This window comes from Strigops habroptila, chromosome 4, assembly GCF_004027225.2.
Source record: "Strigops habroptila isolate Jane chromosome 4, bStrHab1.2.pri, whole genome shotgun sequence".
In the NCBI taxonomy this organism is placed as follows: Eukaryota; Metazoa; Chordata; class Aves; order Psittaciformes; family Psittacidae; genus Strigops; species Strigops habroptila.
This window is the reverse complement of record NC_046358.1, coordinates 4,903,332-4,915,332: the sequence shown is the minus strand read 5'-3', so window position 1 is coordinate 4,915,332 and position 12,001 is coordinate 4,903,332.

Below are 12,001 nucleotides of genomic sequence, written 5' to 3'. Positions count from 1 at the left end.
TCACACAGGGACCCAACTAATTACCACTTTAAACACGTAAACCCACAATTTAGATCCTTATCACCCCTGCTCAGCTGCCACTCTTGTATAACTAGACTTGTGTGGCGCTTCATGTTTTCCACCAGACAGGCGCAATGCAGCACAGCCTGAGTCTTGGTGGTGATAAAGATGCTTGGTGTCTTATGCTGGGGCATTCTCCACCCTAGACGTTTCTCCTCCTAGCTTGAAGAATGACCCAATGAGGCATTTGTGGTTCAAATACTCCAGCTGCCTTTTGACCTTCCAGAAAACACATGCTGGCGGTGATGTTCTCCTTTTCTCCAGTATCTCTTTCACCAACATACTCATCTGCACAATTTGGTCAACTAGTCACCTTTCACTTGAGAAAAGGTACTACACATTAGTCTTCATATTTTCTCCCACTGTGGCCCAGCAGCTACCAAAGTCAGTGTGCTTCACCTTTGTCCCATTCTCAAGACAATTGCTATTCATACCCTCTTCCTAATCAGCCCTCCTCATGGCACACAGCCCTGTGCCAATGTACCAGATCAATCCTGCCCCTAGAGGCACAGTGGACAGCACCTAAACTGGGGTTTTGCAACTGCTCCCTGCATCTCCTCTTCTGTCCCATGGTCTTTCATTTACTTGTTTTATACACAGAACAGCTTTTTAGAGGATGGACACATTGGATAGGAAAAAGTGAGGCTCCTGCTTGTCAGTCACATGAAGACACTCTATCCATAAAATGTCTACTACAAAGCCTACTGACCTCAATCTGCCAGCTGCAAAACACTCCTGAACAGCCTAACACTTTGTAGAAGACTAAAAGCCACAAAACAAAACAAAATTGTGTCACAACCAGCACCAGGTTCTAGCCATATGCAATAAGCAGTGAATCAGGTGCCAATGTCCAGATATTAGTGTCCAGTATCAAGGACCGACCACTACCTGTTAGGATGCTAATCGCTAAGCAAGCTTGGCAAAATTTTGTTTGTCCCTATTCTTACTAAATATGGACATTATGATATTCTATTTAATGTGTCACATCAGACATACTGTAGCTGTAATGTATTTGACAACTTATTCAACATTTTCAGTTTCCCCAAGTAGGGTTTCATAATTAAGATAGGAATCATTTTTAGAGGTTAAATTGTACTTTCATGGATTTCATTATTTAATAAAAGAAAATCTTTAAATTTCAACTTCCATAAAGGTACTTAATTTTATAGATTCTTGCTTAGAACTGTAAGAGCTGAAGAAAAGATAAAACATGTTTACATGCTAGAGCGCCTTTACCAAAACTACAGCTTTTATAATGTTTTCAGAGCAGAGTAGTGAAGTCATATCCCAAGGGCATACAACTGTTTTTCTGTGTTTTCTTGACTTTCAGAAGAAGCAGAAAATAGCAGATCTCATTGCACAACACTTTTATGCATTATCATAATGTTTAGATTATGTGCATTCTGTGTGAACATCTGTCATGTACCTTACATGCTTCAACTCAACTGCTGTGTGAACAGTATTTCAGTTGAAATAGCCCACAACCTGGAGTCCACTAAAAAAATGCCCCAATCAACTCCCCTCCCATCCCAATCCTTATCAGAAAAACCCAAACCTACTGAAACCACACTGACCGTCTGAAACAGAGTGACCTGCCCCTCTGACTTCAATAAGTTGCTTTCTTAGTATGCTGTTCTGCAGTTTTCACTTGGAAAAAAAGACAGACTGGAGTGTTCCCAAATAGCGTTTCAATTATAACAGAATTCTTAGTCTAACAGCTTAGAGACTGTAGGTTAAGAAAATGTATTTATTACAGAAGACCTGAGGATGCAGTAATTAAGTGGCAGAACTGAACCATAGCTAGATGAAATCTCAAATCAGGTTGCATGCACACAACTGTATTCCCGTTCCCATGCACACAATACACACATCTGCCATAACTAAGTAAATCTGATCCATGCCACAGCAGCTCTCAGCAAGAGCACTTCCAGAGAAATTATCTGGGAAACCAATATCCTGGAGTACACTAATCACAGATGCATTTGTTTTCCACTTACAAGATGCATATTTTGCTGAGTGTGCCCACAAAGTCCATCAGCCATGATGCACTGATATAACTGGGAAAGGAGTATGAACATCTGATTAGTAGAGCAGTCTCAGGAGTCCAGACCTCTACTGATTGCTCTTTTATTATCATTCATTTTATTTATTATAGTAGTTGTCTCAGAGCTGACCAGAAGCAAGGCACCCTGTTTTGCTGAGCACTTTAATATGGAGTAACTGAGATGATTTTTGCATGAGAAAACACAGGAGATAACCAAGCTAAATTTCCAAAACTTTACATTTGGTACAGACTGAACCTCACTAGAGACAGTCATTTAGAAATAAGCTTCTTTTGTTCAATTAAATTAATTCAGCCTAAGTGTAATATCAAAGTATCTGCCAGTGTGTTCCAGCCACAAAAATCTCAGATGGAAGTACAGCATATATAATCAAGTCCCTTTCAAACACAGCCTTTAGTTATAGCCTTGGGATTGTTACCACATTTCAAGTGAAGTACAAGTACTAGGCACTCGTGGTTTATTTTATTTTTTCCAAATCAGAAGCAGAATCATTAGGTTTTGTTGTCAACATGGCTCTCAGCTGCATACCACATTGCTAGTTTTCAACCAAGAAAACACTGAGCTAGCAACAGTTCACATTACAGGCTGGATCTTGTCATTTTAAATTCAACCCAAACATCCCTTTTTAGATACACTTAGACAATAAGACAACAGACGAAAGGCACAGAGGACTATGGTTGCAAATGGGTCAATCTTATATGTTAGGTACTACTATGAGTTTCTTTTTCCCTGATCCTGTATGTCCTTATGTCCTCCATTGTCATTCTTTTTGCGAGTGACCACGCAGCATGACACAAATTGAGGGGCTCTCATCTTGCTGCAAGCCTGGCAGGAGTGCATATTGTGTCACACTTCTCTGCAACGTTTGCCATTTCCAGAGCACATCTTCCCCTCACATAGCATAGCATAGCAAAAATAAGGTGTCCCACCTTAAACTTAGTATTGAAAGAGAGAGAACATTTTCCTTCTCCATATAAGAGATAAGCTTACGCAATCCCAAGGATGTGAATCCAGTTCTTCTCTCAATGTACTCTAAATTTCAGGATATTCAGTGGAAACTCAGCACCACTGTAGAAGTTCTTTCACTTGCCATAAAAATATTGAAATGGGGACTGACAAATAATTAGTCTTCTAAACAAGTCTTTCAACAGCCATAGTACAGAGTAATACTCTTGTTGCATCTTGTGAAATCAAACTAGAGAGGCAGAGAATTAACCAGTGGCTACATGACATTTTGGAGCAGGATTCTGTCTCCTGAGCAATACATCTATGATCGTATAAAGTTAAGCAAAGAAAAATTATTTTTGGTCTCTCACCAACCATGTGTATATTTTACGTGTTAGCTATAAAGTCTAAGTGAGGTACTGATGCCCATCTCTCTTTTTATGATGAACATAATCTCAGAAGAGAGCTCACAGCTGTGAAGCTGGATGGGATAATTCCCAAACCATGAGCTTGGGTACCTGGGTCTGGAAAGAACAGTTCAAGAAAATATGATGAAAAAGGTTCCTGGTGAATTTTCTGGTTTCCGTAAATCTCAGTGTGCAGCCTTCCTATATGATTACCTGAAAAGTTACCCTGAGCTCTTAATAGGCTTGCATTAACAAATGAAGCTCCCACAGTCACTGTAAAATGACATACAAGTTACCAAGTATTATTATTCAAGTTAGTTTTGTTGTGCTTATTTGACCTGAAGAACTGAACATTACATCTAATTGAGAATATTCTAAGTAAAACCTCAGTAAGTGTAAGGCAGAGCATCCCCTTAGCAGTGAATGCTCATTTGTGCCAACTGAGACTACAGAGCTTTGTACTTTTCTCTCCACTGGTACCCACATTGTACCTCCCCACCTTCTATCATGAAGGCTGCATTGCTACAAATGTCAGTTGAGACCCCATGAGGTATTAGATGTCTCAGTATGTTTAAAATCCAGTTTAATCTTAGTTAAATCTACTTTTAGATGGAAGATAAACCCAAAGCTTTGTTTGCTTTTTTTAAATTCGCTGGGGGACTACATAATTCCACCAACATTTGAACAGTAATAATCTATAGAAAGGACAGGAGAAAAAAAAAAAACAAAAAACACACCAACACTTTTTGCTTTAATTCCTCTGCTTCTGAGCATTGTGTTTAGAGAGGCTTAAAGTGAGAAACACGCATCCAGATTTATTTGAATTTAAACCGCACTGTATCTTTTCCATCTTGAATCTGACAAAGCTCAGGGCATGCGAGGAACAGTGTTTCACAGAAAAACAGTATCATACAAAACACTCATAGCTTCCCACATTTACAAACATCCCTTAGGAATTCTAAATGGCTAAACCTTGTTTAGCCCATGGAGAAACAAACTTAACAATTTTGCTCTCATATATAGTAGATATTTTTCCTCAGCCTCCACAAACTCGCAGAGTTTAATCAGATCCTTTCTCCCCTCTCAAACAGAACATTTTTGTTACCTCTTGGATATGCAGCTAATATACATTCTGTGTCCCTTTCCCCTCTTAAAAGCAATATTAGTTCTTTCTCTCAAGGAAATTATTAAAATGAACCATATCCTAACAAGAAAATAGAATAGCAGAAGCTTTGCTTTCAAACTAATTCGCTCTAGCAAAGCCAAACATTCCTTTTTCTGGTATCTTAATTAAAAGTTTTAATCCCTCTGAATTCACTAGAAAAATTAGGAATATGGCAGTGGGACGTGAGCATGTTTATTTTATACACACATGATTCAGAATGTCCATTTTACACACAGTATCGCTGTTAGTAGCATATGTTCTCGCTAATAATAATTCCAGCCTTTTGCTGGAATACTCAACCATTCTCCAATATAGTTTTAGGTAGAGGATCCAAAATCCCCTGCCCAAACACATTGGTTTGGGCTATGATCCGGATCTGTAGTCCAATTTTGTACCTGAAAAGACACTGTTGATACCTTAACCATTTTAACAAATCCATATATGATAGTACTGAGCTGCACATAATCATCTGCTACTGGTGGGCTTCCATAATCATCTCCGTTATAGAGAAGGTTTCTCAACATGAGCCAGAAGAGAAATTTTGTAAGTACCTTTCAACAGAGAGTAATGCTGTTTATCTACATCATGTTGTCTATTATAACATGATTAAAGTTCTTTTATATCCAGTGTCTGAGAGGTTTTCTGAATGGTATTTATCTCATTACTAAATATTTCAACCCCAGGTAGAGAGACATTTAGGTAATGGCCCTGAGTGAAAAAGTCTTTGTATTCTTCTGCAGGATTACATCCTTTAGACTCTGTTAATCTAAACCTATAATTACAGTTCTGCAGAGTAGGGAGCAGATGCTTCTGCCCCAGCAAAATTTTGTTCAACCTTTAGAACATGCTAGTGTACACCAATTTGGAGACAGATTAAAATGTTTTACATGGGATTACCAGACAATCAGTTCACACCATGAAATAAGTGTAACGGTGTTAAAAGGGTGCTTGGAAGTGGTTTTGCCTATAAGAAAAGTACATGTATCAGTCATTTCAAAGGAAGAAAACAAGAAACAAAGCTGTAAACTTAAGAATATTTTTATAAAAACCAGAACACCTATTGTAAAAACCATTTCAATTCTAACTTGGTTTCTCCAGTCACTGCAATTACCAGGGAGAAAACAATGCTTAACATGGACTTCTGCTGTAGGACACAACACACCCTCCTGTGAGCATTTCTTGGATTATGAGATAAGGCACACAGCAGCACCACTTCCAACAGCCTTGGCAAGTTTAACATATTCCCTTCTACAAGACGTACAGGTGACCACCCTGACTTCTTTTATGTGGATTGTAGTGCCAGGACCAGGGAGGCCCCCTCCATCACCTTGGTAAGGGTAGTCAGTATTTACAAAGGCATATATCCATTTCCAGAATTTGCTCATTAAGGCCATTTCATGCCTGAATTCAAAGATTAAGAGCTACTCCAAATTTATTAACTGATAAAACAATTGAATGCTATTCAAGGGCTTATATAGATATATGCTATTAAAAAATAAAGAACAGAGTTAAATGAAGAGTAGAGACGATAGAAATTTGACTCATTCAATGAACATACCTATTAAAGCAACCAAGTAATGCAAATGCCTACAAAGCAGAATATTAGGCACCCTGATCATTGACTTTACTCTTACTGGAAGTTCATTATGTCAGAAAAATCATCTTACCTTTGTTGAGTCAGAAGTTTCTGTTCAAATTAAATGCTGTGTAAGAAATGTCACCAATATCTTTCCAATACAAAATGCAAGGGAAACATATTGCTTCTTATCATGAGAGGTGGGGAGGAAAAAACACTGTGTGTGGAGTGTGGTAGGAATCAAAAAGAGGTTTAAACAGCATTATATATCTTCAGTAGTTCCAGTTACATTCTCTCTAAGAAAACTTACAGCACTTAGAAGCCCTTCCAGTATCCAATATCACTGTCAGAAAGAATTTGAAGAAGATTTAATGATGCTGCTGTAGCAATCAAGGTCTAGTAAAAGCAGTTCTTCCTGGTTGTAAAGACCAAGTTATAACAAAACAACCCAGTTTAGGTCTATGTCCAAACTTCCATATGGTAAATGCGAACTTTACCAACAGTTCAAGGCAGAAGGAGATGACTGCCACTAACTTCCATGTGTGTTTTTAGAACAATTAACCCATAGACTCTTAATTGAATGATTTTGGGGATATATTGGTTTCGAAATATCAACCTTCATGTGTAACTCTGGCAAGAAGTTGGGAAATTTTGTCAAGCTCACGCTTTCTGATGGCATCTCGGATTTTCTAGTCGCACACAAGGCACACGATGGGAACACAGATATCAAATAAGCTTATTCAGGATTTATTTTGCAGATTTGAGCACGAGGTCAAGCTCTACCCAAACTGTTACATGGTTTCAAGTGAGTAAGATTCTGCAATAAGAAGTTTTAATTTAAACCCGTTTTCCAAACTGGTTCATGATTACGCCAAAGGAGAAGGTGTATAAACCCACAAAGGCTGCTCAACCCCCTCAGCTTTTTGTTTGATATAGAAAAATAGAAGTGTGACTCAGTAGTTATATCCTATGCAATTGATTAGAGGGGTTTATATGGATCCTTTTAAACTACCAAATTGAAGCAAGCAGTCAGCAAAATACAGCACTCAGAAGATGGAAGTTTTTTTAATTTGCCAATTAATAGGAAAACTGAAAGGTGTTTTCAGCTTCTCCAGCCATATTTGCAGTTATTTAAAGTAAGAAGGCAGGTGAAGAGGCAGGAGAAGCAGAGAAAGGTTATGAAAATTACAGCTGTATTAAAGTCCTTCATCCAATTGAGCACCTAGACTGGTGCTGCAGTTTTCATCTACGAAAGTTAGGGGGTTTAGTATCAAGAGATCAAAAGGAATGTTATTGTGAAGCAAGTCCCCCCCCTTCCCTCAAAAAAACCTCCTAAACCCCAAAATGTTATGATGTTTCTGCAAAATTGAACAATCTTGTCCAGGTTTCTTCACTGTCACTTTGGCTCACAAGGAACAAGCTTGCTCTCTCCGCTCTGACACCCTCCTAGTCTCAGCTATTGAGGCTTCTGAAAAGCAACCAGATTAAATGAACCCAAGCACATACAAAGTGCAAATAAACAAAACACTGCACCCATTCTTTCTTAGTCCTATAAAGAGGTACATGCCAGGATTCACCATCCCAAACCTCTGCCCTACATAGGTTTTTCAGAAGCAACTTAATATTACACATCATCCAAAGCCACAGACAAATCCTTCAAAAACTTGTTCTGTTTGACCTCTTTGAACCAGCTCTTCTTGTCTTACCTACTGCCTCTTGCAGAATTATTTGGACTAAGCTTCTGCACTGGTCACTTAATATTTTCTCCTTATTTTTGATAAAGATTTAATCTCTCTGTCTTGAAAATTAATAAAGCTGTGACAAGGTCCATTCCTAATCTATTAAATCCTTCCTTCCAGAGGACTTGAATACAGGCAGAAACTGTAGTCTGCCCTGAGCTTAACACTTATACATACTCCCTGACATAGATTCTATTTTTCCTTTCCAGTTGTTCAAAGATGCATTCAAATCTTCCAACATCAATTTTAATTCGGATTGATAACAATAATCTTTCCTGAGTTCTTTGACCTTTCCCTTCAGGAACTTATCTCAGTTATCCCCTAGGGAATATGAGGGACAGGCCATTACAGAGCCGGGACAAAGTGCTCAGTTAGAGTTCAGTGCCTGAATCAGCAGTATGCCAGCTTAACGAGCTGACACAAATTATTGTGCCTTTCTGGAAACAAGTGGCCTTCTTGTCTCAGGAGACCAATGTGAAGTGACATATTGAGGCAATACTGGCATTTCCATCATCAGTGTTGCCAGGGTTTGAGCTTAAGGACAAGGGTACCACTGATCTAAACAGCATGCAGCATCAGTACATAAAACCATGAGAAAATTGCCAAGTCACAGCAATGAGACATCACTTTGACTCTGCGTGAGCCAGGGGTCAAAGAGACTGAAGGAAGCTTTAAAATTACATTTGTTACATAAACTGTTGTATGGACCTTTGTGTCTTTTTCCCGTACAGGGCTGGCAACAAGAATAAAACCTGGGAAACAAAGAGCAGGAAGCAAAAAAGGAAAACCAACCATTTCGCCCATTTTCACCCCCGCTGGCCTTCATCCAACCCCCTCCACCACCTACTTCTGTACTTCTGGTCCAAGTAGAGCTGTGGTGACAGGGATATTACATATTTTTTATTAATAATCCTGTCCCCCCACCAGAGTCTTTGGTCATTTCAATCCAGTATCAGTGTCTAATACTTACTAATCTACAATATGTTGAGCACCTGGTAAAACATCCTGTGGTTATCCTGTAGAATACAAGGTGTTGCAGTATCAGGCCTAACACATAAAAGAAGTTTACTTCACTGTGATAGTAATAGGAGATATCAATAAGCTTCAGGTACTCAGATTACGTTAAGGTCCTTATGGGCAAGAGTCAGCCTTCTTGTGCCAAAATGTCTCTTTAAAGTAAAAAAGCTTTGCATACAAATAGGTAAACCACAAATCCACTTTGTGCCAGTGTACCTCCACTCCTAGGACAGAACACAGGAGATAGAGTGAAGGAAAACATATCAAAACATGTCCAACTCCTAAATAATTTTGAGGTTATTTCTTCTTCCTCTACCCCCATTCTCCCACCTTACTGCACGCAGAGAAATACACAAGACCAGAACACAGGGGTTCTGCCAGACAACTCACTGTGCAAAGCCAGATGTTTGGCATCTTGGCATAAGAAAAAAACTCCACCCCAACAAAAAAATACCTACAGCCCAACACAAACCAGTCAACTAAGGTGACTGGAATAGAGAAACACTCTTGCTGCAAAGAGATAGACATTAGTACTAGTTTGAGTAATGTCTCTATGGCCCCCAACAAGCATAGTCCCTACTGTGCAACACTTGGACCCCAGTAGTGTCTTCAGTCTCTTGCCTTCCTCATGTCTGGTCTTTTGGAGAGATATGAGCAATGGGAGAACTGAACAATTTTTATCCATTAGCTCCCTCTTTGGCCATTTCAGCTCTCAATAGATGCTACCAGCAGACAAGAAGGCAATTTGAAAAGCGAGCTGCAGCCAGTCTTGGGTAAATACAGGAAAATAATGTTACATTTTAGGAGTCCAGTCTGAGTCCAGTTCACAGCAAAAATGTATTTCACTGCAGTCTACTGCAGTTCATTCTGACACCACAAACCCTTCAGAAAATAGCCACTATCATCCTGGTATACTCCAATCCTCCAAGGACCCGGTGCTGACAGAAACACTGGTGTAGGTTTTGTTCAGTAGCTAGTAGCAGACTAGTCTTTTGCTATTAGCTAAATAGTAGAATCATTCTGTGCTGTTCTGCTTGGTCCCTGCTGCCTCCTAGGTGGGGATTCCCAGCTTCTCTCTCAAAGCATGAGACAGTAATTCTTCAGGAAGTATTATGTTTGTATCATTTTGTTAAGCGTGGTTGTTACTGTGCTGCAACTATACATACTAGTTTCCAGAACAGAGAAAGAGAAGTCTCTGTTCTGTCTGGCATGTATCAAGAAATTCAAGGTGTGCTAAACAGCATGCCTATTGAAAGAAGTAAAGCCAGAACCTACTTGATTTCAGCTCAGATTTTCCTCATACCTGCAAACATACAAAGCTGTGATTCAGCTGTGTCCCACTGTACAAAGAAAGGATGTACTGTCACAGAACAACCAAGTATTCAATACCTGCACATCACCTGGTTTCGAATAACACAGCTGCGATATCAGAAGCAGCCTACCTCTGTTAGCTTGGCACTCTGCACAGACCAGAGCGTTCTGCTCAGAAAGCAGAGCACAGCGCTAGCACAGCTATGCTGGTACTGTAACTGCAACAGGTAGCTCTGCTTGACCCCTCACTGTGTTATAGCAATGCACCTAACATTGCCCAGCCACAGAGCTTGATGCAGAATGGAATTAACCAGGCATATCTGAAGCTAAGAAGTGGTCCAGGACAACCATTACAGGAGAAAGTGAGGACAGCTAAAAATTGTTGGTCAGAAAGTGTTCCCATAAATTGCTTCATGGTTTATTGGTGAGGAAGGCTGAGTTTCAGTGGTGGTGGTTTTTTTTTTTTTTAAGTTCACATCTTGAAAGCATTTCAAAGTCATTTAAATACTTTGTTTTGACATTTTTAAAAAAATGAAGAACTCTCCTTCATTTAGAGTGATTGCTTTAAAATTGAAGCAGCTACATTTTAAATAAAACATTTGGCTTCAGCTGATACTTTGCTTTAGATTTTTCATTCAGAAACTTCAAACAAATCTCGGTTTGATACAGGACTATCTGATACAGTAATATCACAAATCGCTGGCTTTCTCATCTATAATATTCAACCCAGTTCTTCTTGTCAGTAAAGAAAACAGATGCAGAAACTTCGCTGAATTGCTGTGTTCATCTACTCATTTAAAGTTCTTAGTCATCTAGACACACTTCCTCTTTCATTTGCATTTATGCAGAGATACCTTCCAACTTGTTCGCTTCCACATGTAACTTGACCATTCATACGTGGCAGAAATTGCAGGAATGGGGGCCCGATTTTTATTGGGCTTGATACAGATCTCTGTCTGCAATGCCTTCTAGATACTTCATATTCTCAGAACCCTACCCTGGAAACACATGCTAAACCCAGGCTCTTTCCACCCAAAGAATTTCTGCATTAATCTTGCTGTGCCTTGGTTCCCCAGATAAGCAGAGAAGCACTATCTCATTTTTACAGATAGGGTTTTATGGGAATAAATATCCCATTATTTAAAAACTATTTTCATTCTGTAGTAATCAGAGAATGCTAAATGTACATAGCCTAAATCAAGCCAGTGCACATATACGTTTAATTCCCCATCTCTTCCCTTCTCAGTTCTTTACTACACCTTATTCTGGATTTATGGTGGCAACATTGACATACAAATCCATCACAATATGCTACTGGGGGTCCAAGTACCTATAAGAAGTAGGAGTTTGAGCAGTAAATATCCTGCAAGTACAGTTTTGAGAAAAGCTCCCTCTCTCCTCCCTCCAAGCAGGTTATAACCAGCACTGGCTATGATGCAGACAGTCAAGTTTGTGGAGAATAGCAGCAAACAAAATAGCTTTTAGTCCCCAAATTCCTTCATCACTTGCACCTGACTTATGTTTTCTAGAAGTACCTTAAAAAAAACCCCAAACAGGCAGTGGATGGAAATTAAGCTCAGAGTTACTGGAGATTTGACTTCCAGAATGCATCAATCAGCACAACTCTGGTTGGGCAGAGAATCTCACACCAATGTTTCAGCTGTGATTGACCATTCTGTACTTGTAATAAGGTTTAATGAAAGTTCATGCCCTCCTCT